The sequence below is a fragment of the Lissotriton helveticus genome, chromosome 1_1, assembly GCF_964261635.1.
Source record: "Lissotriton helveticus chromosome 1_1, aLisHel1.1, whole genome shotgun sequence".
NCBI lineage: Eukaryota > Metazoa > Chordata > Amphibia > Caudata > Salamandridae > Lissotriton > Lissotriton helveticus.
This window is the reverse complement of record NC_136057.1, coordinates 135,300,687-135,323,314: the sequence shown is the minus strand read 5'-3', so window position 1 is coordinate 135,323,314 and position 22,628 is coordinate 135,300,687. Positions and strand designations below refer to the sequence as shown.

Genomic DNA, 22,628 nt, shown 5'->3' with positions numbered 1-22,628 from the left:
CACACCTTCCAGCCACCCCCACACAAACTCAATCTCCCATAGAAATACTTGGGCAACCAATTAATAACACATATAGCCTCTCGTATAGCTAATGATCAACACATGCAGCAGTTTACATCACAACAGACATAATGATGCACAAATTAAGACAGTTTAGTCACTAACCCATGCATTCAGTGAGACACATTTAATCACTCACTCATACAGTCAGTCACGCACCTACTAAATCCTTCATCCAGACACTTATACATCCACTCATTCTTCAATATGTAAGACATATTTTAACTTTACAGAAACATACAGTCACTGGATGTTGTCATCAGTGATGTCATCAGTGATGTCATTTGAGATGTCATCAGTGATGTCATCAGTGATGTCACTGACCATGTCATGAATGATGTAATATGTGACATGATCAGCAGTGGATTGCGGGTGCGCGATATATAGTTAGTGCAACTAACTATATATGGAATTTCAATGGTTTTGTGTGAGTAAAATAAGGTTTTTTAAATGCTAATTCCTAACTATATATGGTCTATAACCTATGTTTTTTTCAGTGAATATATATATATATATCCATACTAATATTATAAAAGAGAGCACAAACCTTTGAGGTGGGTAATCTCAGTAAACACAGCACCAATCACAACACCCAATACAGCGTTGGAAAGGGCAGTTGCAACAGAAGGACATAGGCTATGCAGTCGGCCACCATATATTTATTTTTTTTGCAGAGTTTTATATAGCGCGAACTTGACCCGAACTGAATCAGGTATCATAGCGCTTTACATAGCACCAGTTATGTTACATGAGGACACACATTCATTTTTGTTAGGTTCGGGGAGATTAAGTGATTGATTTGCCCAGAATCACAGGCTGTTTGGCGTCGTTACCAAGACTCGAACCCAGATCCCCAGGTCCGAGGTCGAGCGCCTTAGCCGTTAGGCCAACTCCTCTATACAGTTAAAAGGTAAAAGAACCGTGTCAGCAAAGTAGTCCCTTGTGGGCGTGTATGCGTTGTGCTGTGGGCGTGGGCTGAGGGCGTGACTAATGCTGGGGGCGTGTGGTACGGCCATCACATCGTCGGCTGTGGGCGTGTGCTGGGGGCGTGACAAACTCTGGGGGCATGACAAACGCTGGGGGCGTGTGTCCGCCCTTCATGCCATGTGAGTCGTACATACAAGTGCCAATTACGTTGCTGCGCAGCATCAAGGGGCACGCTGGGGGTGTGAAAAATGCTGGGGGCGTGTGTCCGACCTTCATGCCATGTGAACGCAATTGCGCCGCATCAAGGGGCACGCTGGGGACGTGAGAAACGCTGGGGGCGTGTGCTACATTCCACCCTTCATGCCATGTGGGTCGTACATTAATCAGAAGATCGTCTGCTGTGGCCGTGTGCTGGGGGCGTGACAAACACGTTCACCTGGAGGCCTGGTAAGTAACGTTACTGCAGCCTCTCCTGCGCGCTGTTACTGAACTCTCTCATTCAACGAAATTACACGCGCCTGCTACCATCAACCAGGGCTCTAGCCGGGCTCAGGCGGCGGATAAGTACACTAATTACACGCGCCTGATAACATCAACCAGGGCTGCAGCTGGTCCTCAAGCGGGAGAACACACGCCTGCTAACATCAAACAGGCCTACATCTGGACCTCAAGCGGGGGAACACGCAAATGAGCGTATCGGCGGGGACAATTACTGCAGCCTCTCCTACTCGCTGTCACTCAACTCTCCCATTAAACGGATTTACCCGCGGCTGATAACTCTCTCATTCAACGACATTACACACGGCTGCTAACATCAACCAGGGCTGTAGCCGGGCTCAGGCGGCGGATCACTACACCAATTACACGCGCCTGCTAACATCAACCAGGGCTGCAGCTGGGCCTTCTCCGTCCCTATTCTAATGAAACAAAAAATGTTGTCTACCGCGAGATTTTAAAATAAATTGCCCTTGCCAAATACACACATTACACATATTCTATTTCATACCCGGACAACGTCGGGACGGGCTGCTAGTATATATATATATATATACATATATATGGTTAAGAAAACGCACACACACACACACACACACATACACACATATATATATTCATACATATTAAACCCAAAAATATCCTTTCAGGCATAGAGTGCCACATAAATTGTGCAAAAAAGGGGAAGAGAACTCTGTAGTTTCCAGGGGTAGGTGGAAGGCAGCTCCTATAAAGAGCACCCTACAACATAAGCAACACTGAAATTGCTCTCCTCAAATGTCTGCTTTTCTATCAAAGGTTTCAAGCATAGGAATAGCACAGTGCCTTTCACGCCGAGATAAAAAGGAGCAATGTATTTTGCCTTTTCTACAGCTTAATCTTCAAGCATAGGATTAGCACAGTTCTACCCACGCTGACCTGTAAAATGACAAAAGCCTTGTACCACTCCAGGCACAGTATTACAGCTTTGGATTGGTAAAATACCATCCAAGCCAACCTGAAAGGAATAAAATCAACCCCTGACATGTGTTTTGCTATCATTGCAGCTCTTCAGAGAGGTTTAGCTTTGTCCAGACACAAGGGAGCATCCAGTATAAGTCAACACAATACCCTTTCAGGCATAGAGTGACGCATAAATTATGAAAAACAGGAGCAGAGTACTCTGGGTAGTTTAGGTGCAGAGCATCTCCTGTATAGAGCTCCCTCCAACACCAGCGACACTCTGAATTTGCTCACCTCAAATATCTGCTTTTCTTTCAATGTTTTTAAGCATAGCGTTAGCACAGACCATCCACGCTGAGATAGAAAGGGACAAAGGGTCAGATGTACGAAGTATTTTACTATTGCAAATGGCCCATCAGGGCATTTGTGACCGGTAAAATGCATTTTGCCATGTGTCAAAGGCAAAATGCGAATCTTTAACTTGTTACCAAATCACACATTTAGCTTTTGCCATTTGGTATTAGGAAGAGGCGTGTTCAGGGCGTCTCTTACTAATACCGAATAGAACTGATATGTATGATTGTTTTGAGACCAGGAATGCGGTCGCAAAACATTCGCAATTATCACCAACCTTAAGTTGGTGGTAACCCATTTCCAAACGGGAAGGGGTCCACAAAGGAAATCTTCACCTCTGTGAATGTGGGCGCCAACATTTTTTAAGGACAGGCAGTGGTCCCACGGATATCTGCCTACTCTTAAAAAATGTAAAGATAGCTTTTCATTTTTATTTTGAAAGGCATCCTTTAAAGAAAATGGGCTGCATTGCGAACAAATATTGCTTCTTTTAAAAAGCAATCACAGACATGGTGGTCTGCTGACCCCAGCAGGCCACCATCCCTGTGATTGCTGCCATTCATAATGGTTCGCAAAAAGTACCTGTCTCATGAATATTGATGAGGCAGGTCCATTTGTGAGCCACTGAGAATTGTTAACAGTGCAAACACACTGTTGTACATCACAGTTTGCGATTTCCTAATAGCGAATCACTAAAATCGCTATTAGGAAATCACAAACATGCTATTTTGTACATCTGGGCCAAAGTCTTTTACCATTTTTACAGCAGTCTTTAAGCATATTATTAGCACAGTGCTATCCAAATCGGGCTGTAAAATGACAAAAGCCTTTTACCACTCCAGGCACAGTTTACTACTTAAGTATGCTAAGACTTCTTTAACTTCTTTTTTTCTTTTTTGCAGAGTTTTATATAGCGCAAACTTGACCCGAATCGGGTAGCAGAGCGCTTTACATAGCACCAGTTACATTACATGAGGACACAGCCCTAAGAAGGGTATACCTACTTACTTGCCCCATTAAAATCATGAAGGCAGACTGAGATTGGGTCAAAGATAACTTCTTAAAATGCCAACAATTAGAGAGAGAATCTGTGGCTCTTCACAAGGTATCTGGAAGGAGGTATTTGTTACTGAAAACTCACCCCGTTATAAAACCCTACTATACCATCATCACCTCAGCCCCTCTGCTACTTACTAGATTTGGGTTCAACATGTTGCCGCAACTACTTCCCTTCCCTCTGGGTTGGCATGAGTTTTCAACCTTGGCAACCTGCAGTTGCGACCAGGTGTCTCAGCAGTACACTTTGAAGCATATCTTGTTCTGCAAGTTTTATGAAACCCCTAGGAAGACTTATTTGCTCCCCCTTCTTAAAGCAAGTGAGTTTAAGCAAGCAAGTTTTTACAAATGTTATCTGACGATATTTTATTCCATGTTGCCAGCTTTTTAGCAGTTGCAGTGAGATGTATAAACTCAACAGGGGACTAATTGATGTTTGAAATGTGATTTTAGGTATACAACGTTTACAACGCAATTTTTACAACGCACTACCATTACAACGAAACTTTTACAACGCAAAATCCATTACAACGCATGCATTTACAGCGCAGTCATTACAACGTATGACACTACAACGCACACCACTACAACGCATACCATTACAACGCAGTCATTACAACGCATACCATTACAACGCATAACTTACCATCCAACACTTACCCTACTGTTGCACCCCCTGGAGTTAGAATAGTAATTTTAACCCCTACACTATCCAACACTTACCCTACTGTTGCACCCCCTGGAGTTAGAATAGTAATTTTAACCCCTACACTATCCAACACTTACCCTACTGTTGCACCCCCTGGAGTTAGAATAGTAATTTTAACCCCTACACTATCCAACACTTACCTTATATGCAATGTAGTGTAATGCGTTGTAATGGTATGCGTTGTAAAAGTACTATGCGTTGTAGTGGAATGCGTTGTAAAGGTATTTTTAAAGTATTCGTTGTAATGGTATGCGTTGTAATGGTGTGCGTTGTAATGGATGTTGCGGTGTAAAAAATGCATTGTAAAGGTAGGCGTTGTAAAAGTATGCGTTGTAACGTCATACATCCGTGATTTTATATGTATATTGGCCCAGATTCACAGAACTAACTTAAGACAAAATCCTAAACTTACTATTATTTACTCATTTTGGTATTCACAGAAGGCACTTACTCATCAATGAATAAGTGCCTTCTGTGAATACCAAAATGAGTAAATGGACATACTCATTCTGGTATTCACAGAAGGCAATCAATCAATCAATCAATCACTACATTTATAAAGCGCGCTACATACCCGTGAGGGTCTCAAGGCGCTGGGGGGGAGGGGGTGCCGCTAATGGTCAAAGAGCCAGGTCTTGAGGAGTCTCCTGAAGGCGAGTAGGTCCTGAGTCTGTCGTAGGCTGGTGGGGAGAGAGTTCCAGGTCTTGGCGGCGAGGTAGGAGAAGGATCTGCCGCCGGCTGTGGTTTTCCGGATACGAGGAACTGTGGCGAGGGCGAGGTTGGCTGAGCGGAGGTTTCGGGTGGGGGTGTGGAAGCTGAGACGGTTGTTGAGGTATGTGGGTCCGGTGTTGTGCAGGGCTTTGTGTGCGCGGATGAGGAGTTTGAAGGTGATCCTCTTGTTGATGGGGAGCCAGTGCAGGCCTCTCAGGTGGGGTGTGATGTGGCTGCATCGGGGGACGTCAAAGATCAGTCGTGCCGAGGCGTTCTGGATTCGTTGAAGTCGTCTCAGGAGCTTGGTTGTTGTTCCTGAGTAGAGGGCGTTCCGGTAGTCGAGTCTGCTGGTGATGAGGGCCTGGGTGACGGTTTTTCTCGTGTCGGGAGGGATCCATTTGAAGATCCTACGGAGCATGAGGAGGGTGTTGAAGCAGGATGCGGAGACGGCGTTGACTTGCCTGGTCATGGAGAGGGTGGAGTCAAGGATGACCCCCAGGTTGCGTGCGTGGTCTGTGGGTTCCGGGGCTGTGCCTAGCGATGTGGGCCACCAGGGGTTGTCCCAGGCTGATGGGGTGGGTCCGAGAATGAGGACCTCCGTCTTGTCTGAGTTCAGCTTCAGTCTGCTGTCCTTCATCCAGTCGGCTACGGCCTTCATTCCTCTGTGGAGGTTGGCTTTGGCGGTGTGGGGGTCTTCGGTGAGGAATATGATCAGCTGGGTGTCGTCGGCGTAGGAGATGATGTTGAGGTTATGTTGTCGAGTGACGTGGGCACTTACTCATCAATGAGTAAGTGCCTTCTGTGAATACCAAAATGAGTAAGTGCCTTCTGAGAATACCAAAATAAGTAAGTGCCAAAATGGTAGTAAGTTTAGGATTTTTTCTTAAGTTAGTTCTGTGAATCAGGCCCCCAGTGATAATATTTTATCTAGGGTGGCTTTTTTAGGTCTCGTGTTTCGCAACGCATGCCCTGCATGCGCTGCATGCGCTGTCTCAGCGAGACCTATAATAATCTATATGTTGGGTGAAACTCTGTGTCATTTGTTATACAGCTTGTGATTCGTTTAACTGTGGCACTGCTTTTCTTATCTTGCTTTCTGTTGGCTGTTGATCCCATAGTCATTTCCTTGAAGTGATGAAGCAGTAGAGCCTAACTACTGTTTTCCTCCGCTTGCACTTGTTTTAATTAGTAGCCATGCCCTTTAGCTGAGGAAGAGTGGCTCCCTGGCCTCTACTTGTTTTGATGTAGTGCCACGTCCCGCATTCCGATCACGTCTGGAATTTGGATGCCTTTTAGATGCCTGTTTCCGGACCCCGCCTTGCATCGAGTCCCTTGGGCTTCGGCGGAGCGGGCAAGGAAGAGGCTTATCAGCGCAGGCCGCCCTAAAGATTACTCGAAGACAAAGAAAACCAAAGTGTGAACATTCACTATATTTAAAACAGGCTGTTTGCATTCCCCTAATGTTATTTTTTTTATTTTTTTTACTTTGGTGGCTTGCCGCGTTTGAGCTTGCATGCACAGTTCTTTTCTTCTGCTGTAATGCACTGAGGGCTGAGACTCGGGCATCCCTGCTTTGTAGTGTGTCCGGGCAGGCAACTGCTGACCGCTTTCATGGTTCCAGCACATCCTTGTTCCTATCTCAATGCCACAGACGTCTAGTTTTTATTTCATAGCAGCAGTGCTTACAGACCCTCCCGCCTCCTCCACGCAGCATGCCGAAGCACCTTTATTTATTTCATAGCAGCTGTGCTTTCAGCCCCCTCCCGCCTCCTCCACACAGTATGCCGACCCCTCCCGCCTCCTCCACACAGCATGCCGAAGCGACTTTATTTCATATCAGCGGCGCTTTCAGACCTTGGTGAAGCGCCTTTATTGTTGCAGCAGACCTCTTGCAAAACTTTCTTAGCTTTTCGCGTCTTTCCCTTTCTGTTTTTGTTACCAGCTTGTTTGATATAGCACTTGCTGCCACATTTTTACCTTTTAATGTTCGCACGCAACTCATCGATACTTTATTGTTCTCAAAAGGATGTCATGCTGAGTCGGCCCTATCATCATTAAAACCTGTAACACATCCCTGACCCTTACAATTCTCTTCCTCTGATGTTCCCAATCAGTAGCAAATTTGCTGCAGGGAGAGCCATGGCCCGTCTACCCCCTCCCCGTCAGTGTGGGGTCCACGCCACTCCCGAGCCGCGCTCCTAAGAGCTCTCAGACACTTGACGGGCCTCTCTGCTCTAATGCATTCACTCATCGCACATCTGAGAGGAAAGGGCGGGCAACCTGTGTTTAGAGTCGATCCGTTCCTAAAATGTTCAGAAGTAGTGTTTGTACTTCAGCGTTGCCAAATCGGATTGTGAGGTGTCACTCATCCCACCTACCCCCTCCCCACACACGCTTCCTGAGCCCGATAATTCTTGTAATCAACTTACATTTTTTGGGTGTTAATTGTAACCCAGTACATAATTTTACTCCAAGATATATTTATTATTCGTAGTTTTGTTCGCATTAAGCAACATCAATTACTCCAAACGTGTCCGTTTGAAAGCAAACACTTTGGGCCCGATTCACAGAATGAACTGAAGACTCAATCCTAAACTTACTACTATTTTGGTATTCACAGAATGCACTTACTACTTTTGGCATTCACAGAATGAATTTACTACTTTTGGTATTCATAGAAGTTAGGATTTTGTCTTAAGATTGTCTTAAGACAAACTTAAGACAGACTTAAGACAGACTTAAGGCAAAATCCTAACTTCTTGTGTTCTGGCGTTGTCTGTGCTATTTCAAACCCTAATTAACTTTGTGTCTACGTATAAACACACATACCAAAAAGTAAATAGTTTGTTGGTGCCAACACCATATTCGTTGTGTATGCCCACCGTCTGACCATGGCTCATCTCACCGACCTCGGAAGGATGAAAGGCAGAGTCGACCACTCTATATTTCAAAAGCTGATGTTTGCTTATTTTTAATTGTTTTTGCCTGGCATATTAGGGCGTGAACGTAATATTTATTCTAATTGCATAATTATTTAAAGTGGTGCCGATGCAATGACTCCAACAAACAGATGTTAAATATGCTCACATTTTTTAACGTAGATTGAAATTCTTTCCGATATTGAAATAGTTGGATATTGTGAACTTTAGGATTTAGTTACTGCTATTATCGTATTGGCCTATGTTAGGTATTTTATTCAATTAATATTATGTTTGAGCAATAGTGTATCAATGAGATCTGTATACAATCCTACCCTGTCTTTCTTACAGGTGGTGTTTGCCTACAACCTCTTGGAGGCGGAGCCACACTATGGGCCCGATTTACAGAATGAATTTAAGACTCAATCCTAATCTTACTATTATTTTGGTATTCACAGAATGCACTTACTACTTTTGGCATTCACAGAATGAACTTACTACTTTTGGTATTCATAGAAGTTAGGATTTTACCTTAAGTTTGTCTTAAAACAGACTTAAGGTAGACTTAAGACAGACTTAAGACAGGCTTAAGACAAAATCCTAACTTCTGTGAATACCAAAAGTAGTAAATTCATTCTGTGAATGCCAAAAGTAGTAAGTGCATTCTGTGAATACCAAAATAGTAGTAAATTTAGGATTGAGTTTTAAGTTAATTCTGTGAATCGGGCCCTACGAGAGGCTGTGTGCCCAGCTTGTTGCAGTTTGTACTGCTGGTGCCTCTGGTGTGGCTCCTGCCTCAGCAATAAAGGTAACATTTGTTTCCTTCGTGAGTGGCCGAGTGTGTGTTTACTTTGCTCACAATGCTAACCTTGGGGTGTCTTGACAACCCCCCTTCCCTGCGCTTGTTCTATTCATCACTCTTGACTTCTTTCAACCTCTGTTCTTAAATCACCCCCTTTCCAGGTAATCCCACCCCTCAGGGCTCAACGGGCTTCAGCGCTCTCCCCCCTCCCCCCCCCCCCCCTGTCGTGTGTGTCAGCTGAGACAGCTTCCCGGGCGCACACACAGACAGTTTTTAAGCTGCCAGCCGAATACTTCACAGGTCGTTAAAAGACCATTCTGTTGAAACAAAGCTTTGTTGTTTTTTCACTGGCTTCTCTCCTGTGTGTGCGTTTTCTGCATATGTTTGAGGTTCTGGTGTGTGTTTGCGTGCACGTTACCTTGTGTTTGCGCACCCACCTGCTTGTAGCTGTTGGCAGTAACCTCGCGGGCAGGCAGCAGCGACATACACGATGAAGAGCAGAGCTCATTGACAAGCCTGCAGGCCGCCAAGGGGCTGGCTGCCCACGAGACTGAGCACAAAGTAAAACAAGCATTTGCAATGCAATAGGTCTCGCAGTTCTGAGAGTTTGAGCTATTGGCATTGTAAATGGCAATGCATTTTATTTACGTGTTGGTTTTTAAAACAGAAAAAAAGGCATTATCATTTATAATGCCAATAGGTTAAACTCTCGCAAATGCGAGACCTATTGCATCGCAAATGCTTGTTTTACTTGTTGCATTTATGTGCACTTCTAAGTTTTTTTATGGCCGAATAGAGCACCTTTTGATGATGATAAAGTGTTTAAGCGCATGGACTGTGCTGCCTTTACATGACATTTTGCACCTACAAGACTTAAGTTGTGAGACAACTTCTTTAGTCGGGGGAGTGCTGCTGTTTATTGCATTGTCAGAATAGTAAGAGGTAAATCTCACTAGAGGTAGATATTAAAGGGCTTGGCATCCAACTTGGGCATGGCTATGGTATTCAAGCCACACCCAAACTCACTCCCATCCTGGGCATGGCTAAGGTATTTAAGGTATTTAAGCCCCTTGTGGAGTTTGTGGAGGAGGCAGGAAGCACCTGTATCCCTGTGTGCAGCGCCCTGAAGCCCCTGTCTCCGTGTGTGCAGCGCCCTGAAGCAGCTGTCTCTCTGTGTGCAGCGCCCTGCAGACTCCAGCATTGAACAGCCGACCCCACTGACCTGCAAAAGCAGAATATTAAAAGCAAACAAGACTTAAGAGCAAACTCAAGCCTGAAGGTAAGATGTGGATGCAGAGTAAATAAAATACGGGTAGACTTTATTCTCCGATCCTGTCGAGCTGTGACCGTAAAAACAAAAAGTCAGGAAACGGTTGCAGCACATTGCAGAAAACAAGTTATGACTGCATTTTAATGAGAGGAATTTCTGCAGAACAAAAGGACTTGCTACAGTGTAATTTTATGCTATTGTTAACTTATCAGAGTGCAATACATTTATGGTGAAGTGAAGTGAAGTGAAGATGCAGAAGGGATATGCAGAAAAGGACAATAAACAAGTAAACTGCAGCGCGGTGTCACAAATCCTGGCTCGACCAGTTAAAGCAGCAGTTATGTTTTAAAGCACAGGTATTTCATTTGGTAAACGACAACAGTGGATTAGCAAGTAATTGTGGACATACAAGGGGAATCACATAGTGTTTGAACAATAAGGCATTAATGAATGTGCTAGTGAAAGATTAATAGAGAATTTCAAGAGCCATCAATAAAGCAGGGAACAGACAATGGACCCGATTCACAGAATGAACTTAAGACTCAATCCTAAACTTACTACTATTTTGGTATTCACAGAATGCACTTACTACTTTTGGTATTCACAGAAGTTAGGATTTGTCTTAAGTCTGTTTTAAGACAACCTTAAGACAGACTTAAGACAGACTTAAGACAGACTTAAGACAACATCCTAACTTCTGTGAATACCAAAAGTAGTAAGTTGATTCTGTGAATGCCAAAAGTAGTAAGTGCATTCTGTGAATACCAAAATAGTAGTAAATTTAGGATTGAGTCTTAAGTTCATTCTGTGAATCGGGCCCAGTGTCAGGTACGGAGAAAAAATCCAGCAGAACCAGCAGAAAGGAGTGAGTTTACTGGGAAGTGATGGGCTCACGAGGGGGCGCTCTAGTCGTATTTATTCCCCACTCATCCATACATCCTGGCGACGAGGCAGGCGAGAAGAAGAGAGAGGCCGAGGAGCTTGAGGGGGGGACTGACAGCCTGTGACGAACCCACTCTACATCTCAGAATTCCTCATCTCACAACCCCTCTGCCCTACCCGACTGGTCTGCACCCAGGAGTAACAATTTACCAGGGGCCCAATTCACAGAACTAACTTAAGCCAAAATCCTAAACGTACTACTTTTGGTATTCACAGAAGTTAGGATTTTGTCTTAAGTTTGTCTTAAGACAAACTTAAAACAGACTTAAGAAAGACTTAAGTTAGGATTTTGTCTTAAGTTTGTCTTAAGTTTGTCTTAAGACAAAATCCTAACTTCTGTGAATACCAAAAGTAGTAAATTTAGGATTTTGTCTTAAGTTAGTTCTGTGAATCGGCCCCAGTGTGAGTCTGTCTGAGGGGGGATTTGGGGATAAGCCCTAGCTGAGGATATGTGTCCCTCCATTAGGAGAAGCACCAGGTTAGTGCCCTGGGTCTTGACACTATACAAACGTAAAACATTGTTAAGCTCACATTGATTCACTATTCAAGTTAAAAACAATTGTTTTTCATGCAAATATATGAAGGCCGTCAAAAGTCAAATACAAGTCATCTGTGACTGCTATTGCAAAAATAAGTACAGTTGCTGAAATGCAAGTGTGCTCACAATTATTAAATACAGTTTTAAAACATTTTTCCCAGTCAAAGTCAAAAAGTATATAGAATACAAACAAGGGGCCAGATGTACAAAGCATTTTACCGGTCACAGATGGCCCATCAGGTTGTTTTCAACCGATAACATGCTTTTTGCCATGTACCAACCCTTTTTTGAGAGGCTGTAACCTATAAAAATAGGGTTTGCGAGTCGATATTTGGAAGGGCATGTTAAGGGCATCTCCTCCTAATAGCGCGTTGCTCTGGTATGCAGGGATGTTTTGCAAAACATTAGCAGTTACCACTGACTCAAGTTGAGGTTAACCCATTCGCAAATGGGAAGGGGTCCCAAGGGACCCTTTCTGAATGTGGGCGCCAACATTTTTTAAGAGCAGGCAGTGGTCCCATGGACCACTGCCTGCTCTTAAACAAACATTGGAAATGCAATAGGTCTCGCATTTACTTGATTTAGAGTTATTGGTATTGAAAATGACAATGTCTTTTACCCATGTGTCATGGAGTGTATGTCTGTGGTGTGTAGTGGAATTATGTGGGTTGGATTGAAATTGTTAAGTGTGAAATTGTGTGGTGTGGGGTGGATTTGTGTATTGAAATTATGTGGCATGGTATGCAGTAAAATATGTGACTAGTAATTATGTGGTATTGAGTGTACTGGAATTATGTGGAGAGTGATTGTTTGTAATGGAGTGTAATTATGTGAAATGGGATCTTGTGTCATGGAGTGGAAAGTAGTGGAGTTTAATTTTGTGGCATGATGTGGAATTCTGTGGTGCAGATGGGATGTATGTGGTGTATTATGTAATTGTGTTGTTGAGTTGAATTATGTTGTTTGGTGTCGAAATATGTGGTGTAGATTGGAAATGTGTGGAGTTGAATTGCGGGGTATAGAACTGTATGGATAGTTTTGCCTTTTTGGTTTCAAACTATTTCATGACGTATGGCACCTTTGCTTTGCCACTGGAGAGAAGCAAAGATAGAGATGACAGTGAAAGACAGGTATCCAGAGATGGAGAGAGCGAGACAACAGGGGTGGAGCGGGAGAGACAGCAATGAAGCAGGAGGGGGTGGGAAGAACAGGGTTGGTGAAGAAGTGCTTGGGTGCAAGGGATGGCGCGGAAGGGGTGCTTTGAAGGAGGGAAGACCGTCTGAAATACGTGCACTCTTAAATCCTAATGCAGTCTTAAAAACTCCACACTCTCCTCTCCTACCTTTACTGAGGTGGGACCTGTTCAGCCTCCCTCTTGGAAACAAGTACCACATGAGGGAGAAGAGACAGGGAAACCCGAGGAGCAAGAAGGGGGGGTGGAAGAAGAGGTGCTGAACCTGGGCACCGGAACAGCAGGGAAGGCAGTAAAAAACAATCATTTGCAATGCGAAATGGTCTCGCATTTCTGAGAGATAAAGGTATTGTGGTTGTAAATGAGAATATCTTTTGCTCATGTCTTTTGGATTGGAGAGGATGTATGTGGAGTGGATTTATGTGCCTCAGAATTGTTAAAGTTGTGAAATGGTGTGTGGTAGAATTGTGTGGAGTGGATTTGCATACTGGAATTATATGTCAAGGTGGTACTAAGGAGGGACTAAGAAGCCTAATAACGAATCAGAAGCCAGCATTTACAAAGGACAATGACACAAGCCAATGACAAATAGGGTAAGAAGCTTACAAACACACGCACAAGCATGCACGCACACACACACACACACACTGTAACAGGCTGTTGTACCTATAGATTGCCCACTTGGTCTCCACCCTCAATATAGCAGTCATAATGAGATTGGTCACTTTCCAAGATCCATTCTATAAACTGTTAGAAATGGGATTTCTGGTTGGCTGAGGCTTGCGCCAAAGTCAGGCAGAAACCACCCCTCTAGTTAGGGCAAGGAAGTTACACTCGTAAGATAACGCCTGCTCATCCCCTTAGCAACGTGACACGAGCAGCAAGGCTGATCCCGGAGGCAATGTAAGTTAAGTATTTGGCACGCACCCACCAAAAACAACATCCCATGCCCCCCACAAAAGGAACTCCACACAAGGTTATATATAAAAATAGCCTTTGTATTATACCAAACACATTAGATAATAATCACACAATTTATACTGTGCCACTGGCACGGGCGAAATTTACAGGGGATTATATACATAGGACAGGGCCACATGGACTACTGTCAGGAATAAGCACTTGGTAGAACTAGCACGTAGAACAATTGTAGCACCAAATAGCAAATGTAGCACACAACAAGTAACTAATGGTAAAAGGTAAGTACCTCCTACGCAATCCTAACCACCTTAGGCATATATCACGCAGGGAACCATGAACTCACTAGTATAACCTATACTAGATAAACCAACCTCCTAAGCATAAACATATGTCTAGTTCAGAACACAGAGTGCGCAAAACACACTACACACAGTACATTTCCTAACACCCAAAGCATTAGCACATGAATCACCATAGCACATAAATCACATTAGGGTCCAGGTTGCGCCACTGCGCCAAAACCTAAACGTAGCAGCTGTCCACTACTTGCTGGGCAGCTGAGGACAAGAACATGGCCTAAACGCTGCAGCTGGCACTAAGTGCTGCGCAGCTGGGGAAGGCCAAAGTAGGGGCAAAGGAGTGCGACTCACTCCTGAGTCCAAAGACATGTCCCTAGAAAGGAAATACCTAAACGGTGCAGCTGCCCACTACTTGCTGGGTAGCTGGGAAGCAAACTGCGACATGGGCCCTAACTGGCCCTCTAGCATAAGTTGCACCAACGTTGGAGCCACCCGGGGCTCTGAAAATACATATGGCGCAAAGCGTGGGACCCATATGGCTCTGAAAATAATGGGGGGGGCTTCGTTGGAGCCCTCAGGCTCTAGTCAATAAACCTGTGCCCCCGTGAGCCATCTGGCTCTCAAAACTACTGGGGCCTCGGACCCACGGTGCTCTGTAGGGGAAACTTGCCCCCAGGAGCCCACGGACTCCTTAAAGCGTTACATGCCCCCAAGCCCCTCACATGGACTTTTAAACAAATATGGGCCATCTGTAGCCCCGTCTGGGCTCGGTAAAAACGGTGCGGCGGCCCACTGTCCTCCAGGGCCGCCCTAAATGCACCCCTGATGCTGTGCCTTACACAGGCACCAACACATGCCCGGAGCCCCCAGGACACTCACCGGGTCGGGCTTGACTGAAGGCGGCGGTCTCTCCTCTCCTCACTCCCTGGACCGGCGGCTGGGCTTCTCTTGGCGCGGCAGGAGCAGGCGGGGCTCTCTCGCTCTGGGAGCCTCGTCGTGTCCCGCTACACCGCGCTCCTTCTGAGGACAACTCCTCGATGTTGCAGGGCTCCCTCCGCTCATGGGAGCCCTGCAGTGCCGCCATACTCATTTTCTCCCTACCTGGGAGATTCCCCAGCGGCACAGCTTCTCTTTCCGGCAGCGCGGGCGGGCTCGGGGCTTCCTCCAGTAACCCGGAAGTCCCGCCCGCCATCAGGCGCCATGCTGCCTGACTTCCGGGTCGTGTCTGGCAGCGGCCCGGAGGTCTTTTCTCATGCACTCGGGCAGCGGCGAATTGGCGGCAGAAACGAGGGGAACCTCGAGTTGGAAATATAAATGCGGGCATATTTAAAAAGCGCCATAAGGGGTAGGCTCTCTCCAAATTTGGCTATAAAGCAGGGTGGGCTCCTGCTATTTAAAATATAAAAATAGTGGCCATTATCATCCAGGGGGGGAATCCCTACGCTGGACTAACCAGGAAAATGCTCCCAGGGCACTAAAGTAAAATAAAGCGCTCCATGCTGCAGAAGATCCTTCTTTTCTCTGGGAGCTGGGAGGAAAGGCAAAGTTCCAAAGGAGTAACTGGAGCAGAAAGTAGCCCCAGGGCAAGGAAAAGTCCATCAGGTATCCAGGGGCTGGGCAGGGCCCAGGGGCTGGGCAGGGCCCAGGGAGGCAAGCCTTCCCCTGGGCTCCAGCAGCAGCACGCCCCTGGCAGATTCAAGTCAGGAAAAACAAGAACATTTTTCAGGAGGTCACAGCCTCTTTTTATACACCAAATCCCTTTGTCTCTAGGGTGCAGGGTGGGGGAAAACCAGACACAGCTGGTTCTGGAGCACTCTGTTGTGCTCAGCCGCTCTTCCCATTCACTGGACAGGCTAGGGACATCAGTCGCACCACAGGGGGCGGAGCCAGCATTGTGGAGGGAAAGCCCAGCCCTATTCAGGTCCCAGGTGCAGCCCCTCCCTGCCATCAACATGCAAATCTCCCCATTCACCACTGGGGCAGACCCATCCTGACTCCTGGAGCCAGGCACACCAGCTAGCTCCAGCCAATCACAAGCCAGACAGTCAAATCACATTAACTGCACAGACATGCCAACTCCTAGAAGTACCAAAGGTGATGATGGACGGAGCGTTGACACTGCAAACACTCACCCCCAGTCAACTGATCTGTGTTTAATCCATCACCGTTCTTTAGCTCACTCCGCCACCCCAGTTCAGACATGGCCATATGCAAATCAGTCTGACCCTGTGCCTCATGGGAACAGTCCAGCCCGAACTGCCAAGATATGTCTTCCCTGGACCGGAATCAAGCTTCCCAGGACCGGTTTCTGGCATTACAGCCGTCTTCAGCCGGGCTTGCTTGACTCCAGTGGTAAAGTGAGCAAGGGACTCACGTCTGAGCATACCCTGCCAACTTAGGGAAAACAAAGAAAAACCAAAGGTGATGATGGACGGAGCGTTGACACTGCAAACACTCACCCCCAGTCAACTGATCTGGTTTTAATCCATCACCGTTCTTTTGCTCACTCCGCCACCCCAGTTCAGACATGGCCATATGCAAATCAGTCTGACCCTGTGCCTCATGGGAACAGTCCAGCCCGAACTGCCAAGCCATGTCTTCCCTGGACCGGAATCAAGCTTCCCAGGACCGGTTTCTGGCATTACAGCCGTCTTCAGCCGGGCTTGCTTGACTCCAGTGGTAAAGTGAGCAAGGGACACACGTCTGAGCATACCCTGCCAACTTTGGGCAAACAAAGAAAAACCAAAGGTGATGATGGACGGAGCGTTGACACTGAAAACACTCACCCCCAGTCAACTGATCTGGGTTTAATCCATCACCGTTCTTTAGCTCACTCCGCTACCCCAGTTCAGACATGGCCATATGTAAATCAGTCTGACCCTGTGCCTCATGGGAACAGTCCAGCCCGAACTGCCAAGCCATGTCTTCCCTGGACCGGAATCAAGCTTCCCAGGAACGGTTTCTGGCATTACAGCCGTCTTCAGCGGGGCTTGCTTGACTCCAGTGGTAAAGTGAGCAAGGGACTCACGTCTGAGCATACCCTGCCAACTTAGGGCAAGCAAAGAAAAACCAAAGGTGATGATGGACGGAGCGTTGACACTGCAAACACTCACCCCCAGTCAACTGATCTGGGTTTAATCCATCACCGTTCTTTAGCTCACTCCGCCACCCCAGTTCAGACATGGCCATATGCAAATCAGTCGGACCCTGTGCCTCATGGGAACAGTCCAGCCCGAACTGCCAAGCCATGTCTTCCCTGGACCGGAATCAAGCTTCCCAGGACCGGTTTCTGGCATTAAAGCCGTCTTCAGCCGGGCTTGCTTGACTCCAGTGGTAAAGTGAGCAAGGGACTCACGTCTGAGCATACCCTGTCAACTTAGGGCAAACAAAGAAAAACCAAAGGTGATGATTGACGGAGCGTTGACACTGCAAACACTCACCCCCAGTCAACTGATCTGTGTTTAATCCATCACCGTTCTTTAGCTCACTCCGCCACCCCAGTTCAGACATGGCCATATGCAAATCAGTCTGACCCTGTGCCTCATGGGAACAGTCCAGCCCGAACTGCCAAGATATGTCTTCCCTGGATCGGAATCAAGCTTCCCAGGACCGGTTTCTGGCATTACAGCCGTCCTCAGCCGGGCTTGCTTGACTCCAGTGGTAAAGTGAGCAAGGGACTCACGTCTGAGCATACCCTGCCAACTTAGGGAAAACAAAGAAAAACCAAAGTTGATGATGGACGGAGCGTTGACACTGCAAACACTCACCCCCAGTCAACTGATCTGGTTTTAATCCATCACCGTTCTTTTGCTCACTCCGCCACCCCAGTTCAGACATGGCCATATGCAAATCAGTCTGACCCTGTGCCTCATGGGAACAGTCCAGCCCGAACTGCCAAGCCATGTCTTCCCTGGACCGGAATCAAGCTTCCCAGGACCGGTTTCTGGCATTACAGCCGTCTTCAGCCGGGCTTGCTTGACTCCAGTGGTAAAGTGAGCAAGGGACTCACGTCTGAGCATACCCTGCCAACTTTGGGCAAACAAAGAAAAACCAAAGGTGATGATGGACGGAGCGTTGACACTGCAAACACTCACCCCCAGTCAACTGATCTGGGTTTAATCCATCACCGTTCTTTAGCTCACTCCGCTACCCCAGTTCAGACATGGCCATATGTAAATCAGTCTGACCCTGTGCCTCATGGGAACAGTCCAGCCCGAACTGCCAAGCCATGTCTTCCCTGGACCGGAATCAAGCTTCCCAGGAACGGTTTCTGGCATTACAGCCGTCTTCAGCCGGGCTTGCTTGACTCCAGTGGTAAAGTGAGCAAGGGACTCACGTCTGAGCATACCCTGCCAACTTAGGGCAAACAAAGAAAAACCAAAGGTGATGATGGACGGAGCGTTGACACTGCAAACACTCACCCCCAGTCAACTGATCTGGGTTTAATCCATCACCGTTCTTTAGCTCACTCCGCCACCCCAGTTCAGACATGGCCATATGCAAATCAGTCGGACCCTGTGCCTCATGGGAACAGTCCAGCCCGAACTGCCAAGCCATGTCTTCCCTGGACCTGAATCAAGCTTCCCAGGACCGGTTTCTGGCATTAAAGCCGTCTTCAGCCGGGCTTGCTTGACTCCAGTGGTAAAGTGAGCAAGGGACTCACGTCTGAGCATACCCTGTCAACTTAGGGCAAACAAAGAAAAACCAAAGGTGATGATTGACGGAGCGTTGACACTGCAAACACTCACCCCCAGTCAACTGATCTGTGTTTAATCCATCACCGTTCTTTAGCTCACTCCGCCACCCCAGTTCAGACATGGCCATATGCAAATCAGTCTGACCCTGTGCCTCATGGGAACAGTCCAGCCCGAACTGCCAAGATATGTCTTCCCTGGACCGGAATCAAGCTTCCCAGGACCGGTTTCTGGCATTACAGCCGTCCTCAGCCGGGCTTGCTTGACTCCAGTGGTAAAGTGAGCAAGGGACTCACGTCTGAGCATACCCTGCCAACTTAGGGAAAACAAAGAAAAACCAAAGGTGATGATGGACGGAGCGTTGACACTGCAAACACTCACCCCCAGTCAACTGATCTGGTTTTAATCCATCACCGTTCTTTTGCTCACTCCGCCACCCCAGTTCAGACATGGCCATATGCAAATCAGTCTGACCCTGTGCCTCATGGGAACAGTCCAGCCCGAACTGCCAAGCCATGTCTTCCCTGGACCGGAATCAAGCTTCCCAGGACCGGTTTCTGGCATTACAGCCGTCTTCAGCCGGGCTTGCTTGACTCCAGTGGTAAAGTGAGCAAGGGACTCACGTCTGAGCATACCCTGCCAACTTTGGGCAAACAAAGAAAAACCAAAGGTGATGATGGACGGAGCGTTGACACTGCAAACACTCACCCCCAGTCAACTGATCTGGGTTTAATCCATCACCGTTCTTTAGCTCACTCCGCTACCCCAGTTCAGACATGGCCATATGTAAATCAGTCTGACCCTGTGCCTCATGGGAACAGTCCAGCCCGAACTGCCAAGCCATGTCTTCCCTGGACCGGAATCAAGCTTCCCAGGACCGGTTTCTGGCATTACAGCCGTCTTCAGCCGGGCTTGCTTGACTCCAGTGGTAAAGTGAGCAAGGGACTCACGTCTGAGCATACCCTGCCAACTTAGGGCAAACAAAGAAAAACCAAAGGTGATGATGGACGGAGCGTTGACACTGCAAACACTCACCCCCAGTCAACTGATCTGGGTTTAATCCATCACCGTTCTTTAGCTCACTCCGCCACCCCAGTTCAGACATGGCCATATGCAAATCAGTCTGACCCTGTGCCTCATGGGAACAGTCCAGCCCGAACTTCCAAGCCATGTCTTCCCTGGACATTAACTGCACAGACATGCCAACTTCTAGAAGTACCAAAGGTGATGATGGACGGAGCGTTGACACTGCAAACACTCACCCCCAGTCAACTGATCTGGGTTTAATCCATCACCGATGCTTGTTTCCGGTCCATGGGAGACATGGCTTGGCATTTCGGGCTGTACTGTTCCCATGGGGCACAGGGTCAGACTGATTTGCATATAGCCATGTCTGAAATGGGGTGGCTGAGTGGGCTAAAGAATGGTGATGGATTAAACCCAGATCAGTTGACTGGGGGTGAGTGTTTGATTTGCTCAAACGCTCTGTCCTCTCATGAGTTTGCACAGACCAAACTCGACCCTGCACTCCCCACACATCAGGAACTCCCATGGACACATACATCCCCCATGCATTCCTACGGGCGGGCAGGCCAATCTCACACACGCACTCAGAGAGCGCACGCACTTCACACTGCGCCACAGTGCTAAAGTGCGCAAAGACCAGAAATCACTATAATGATGTAACATTAAAAAGGCAAAAAGTTCAGGGGTGAACCTGCCAGAAGGGCCAAGTCCAACACAAACCATACAGTATGTGTGAAAATTGGGCAAGAATAAAAATGCACTGAAGTAGTAGCATTGCGTGAGACTTATTCACTGGTAACCCTGTAGTCAGATGCTGGGTTGCGAGTAAAGATAGGTAACAGCCTTGTTGTTTGAGATGGTGGGAAGGGTGGGTGCATGTACACATATTTATTTGTTTAATGTTTCTGTCTTTATATGTGCGTTATGTATGTGCTGAGTATGCGGCTGGCATTGGGTTCTCATTGAAAGACATTGTTTATTTCTGGAAGCAATTCTTGGTATCAGGAAACAGTGACACCAGCTATTTGATGTTCCCAACATAAGGGGTTCATCTATGGCACAATTAAAACTATTTTGGACAAAGTTGACTCTGGCATAATAACAGTAAATCTTGACATATGTTGGGCATCTTTGTACCATTCGTGGCATAATGGAAGCTATTCTTGCCATACTGTGCATATATTTGGCCTTCTTGAAATCAATGCCCATGAACAGATACAATGGTGGTTGTGGCTCTGACATTATGGGGGGAATCTTTGCATAATGTATGCACTCTCTGTCATTTTGATGGGCATCCCTGGCACGTACATACCAGGGTAGATGGCGCAGAATGTGTCAAGATGATGCATTTGAACTAGAAAAATCACAAGCTGACTTTTAAGGCCCATGCATGAAAACTTTTTCCCCATGAAAGGACATTTTCTTGAACCCCTTGCTTCATGCACACATTACCCCGCTGTGAATGTGAATTAATGAGTAGGTGGGGTTCAGACAGCCCCCGGCTGTTCTCCACATACGCCCACCGTGACGTCGGATGGCAGAAAAACATGGAAGAAAAACATGTATTCCGGGAAAGAAATATGTCACGACTAGTAAACCTGTAAGGTGCGGTTACTACTTTGGTTGTTTATGATGTTGTCACTACTGCAACAACATTTAAAGCCTTTAGTAGCTAAGGGCTTTTTTGAGTGGTCAGAAGTAGCTCTCATTATAGAAAAGGTTGGAGGACCCTGGTCATAGTAAAAATGGCTAACCATACCACTTCTGGGCATAACAACAAATACACCCAACCCGGCCAAAGTTACAAGGCTAATGTGTACAGGAGGGAAACAACCTTTACACCGCAGTCAATACAACGCACTACCTTTACAGCCTAGTCATTACCGCAATATCCTTTACATTGTATGCCATTACAATGCAGCCATTACAATGCATGTCACTACAACGCATGTCATTACAATGCATGTCACTACAACGCATGCCGTTACAACGCATTATAAGGTAAGTAATGGGAATAGTAAATTTTAACCCTACACTATCCAACACTTACCCTACTGCTTCACTCACTGGAGTGGAAATTGTCATTTTTACCCCTACACTTGCCAACACTTACCCTACTGTTGCACTCACTGGAGTGGGAACAGTAATTTGTATCCCTATGCTATCCAACACTTACCCTACTGTTGCACTCACTGGAGTGGGAATAGTAATTTTTACCCCTACGCTATACAACACTTGCCCTACTGTTGCACTCACTGGAGTGGGAATAGTAATTTTTACCCCTACGCTATCCAACACTTACCCTACTGTTGCACTCACTGGAGTGGGAATAGTAATTTTTACCCCTACGCTATCCAACACTTACCCTACTGTTGCACTCACTGGAGTGGGAATAGTAATGTTTACCCCTACGCTATCCAACACTTACCCTACTGTTGTACTCACTGGAGTGGGAATAGTCATTTTAACCCTACACTATCCAACACTTACCCTACTGTTGTACTCACTGGAGTGGTAATAATCATTTTTACCCCTACACTTGCCAACACTTACCCTACTGTTGCACTCACTGGAGTGGGAATAGTAATTTTTACCCCTACGCTATCCAACACTTACCCTACTGTTGCACTCACTGGAGTGGGAATAGTAATTTTTACCCCTACGCTATCCGACACTTACCCTACTGTTGTACTCACTGGAGTGGTAATAGTCATTTTTACCCCTACACTATCGAACACTTACCCTACTGTTGCACTCACTGGAGTGGGAATA

General features: G+C 46.5%; 1 protein-coding gene across 1 annotated transcript in view; it reads left to right on the top strand.

Moving 5' to 3' along the window:
• The first annotated feature begins 10,076 nt into the window (after positions 1-10,076).
• LOC144770799 (aldehyde dehydrogenase family 3 member B1-like) overlaps positions 10,077-22,628 on the top strand; it is a 223,638-nt gene continuing 211,086 nt past the window's right edge. Inside the window, exon 1 of the mRNA XM_078655597.1 lies at positions 10,077-10,253. The gene's annotated coding sequence lies outside the window, so the exon portion shown is untranslated. The remainder of the gene's footprint in view (positions 10,254-22,628) is intronic.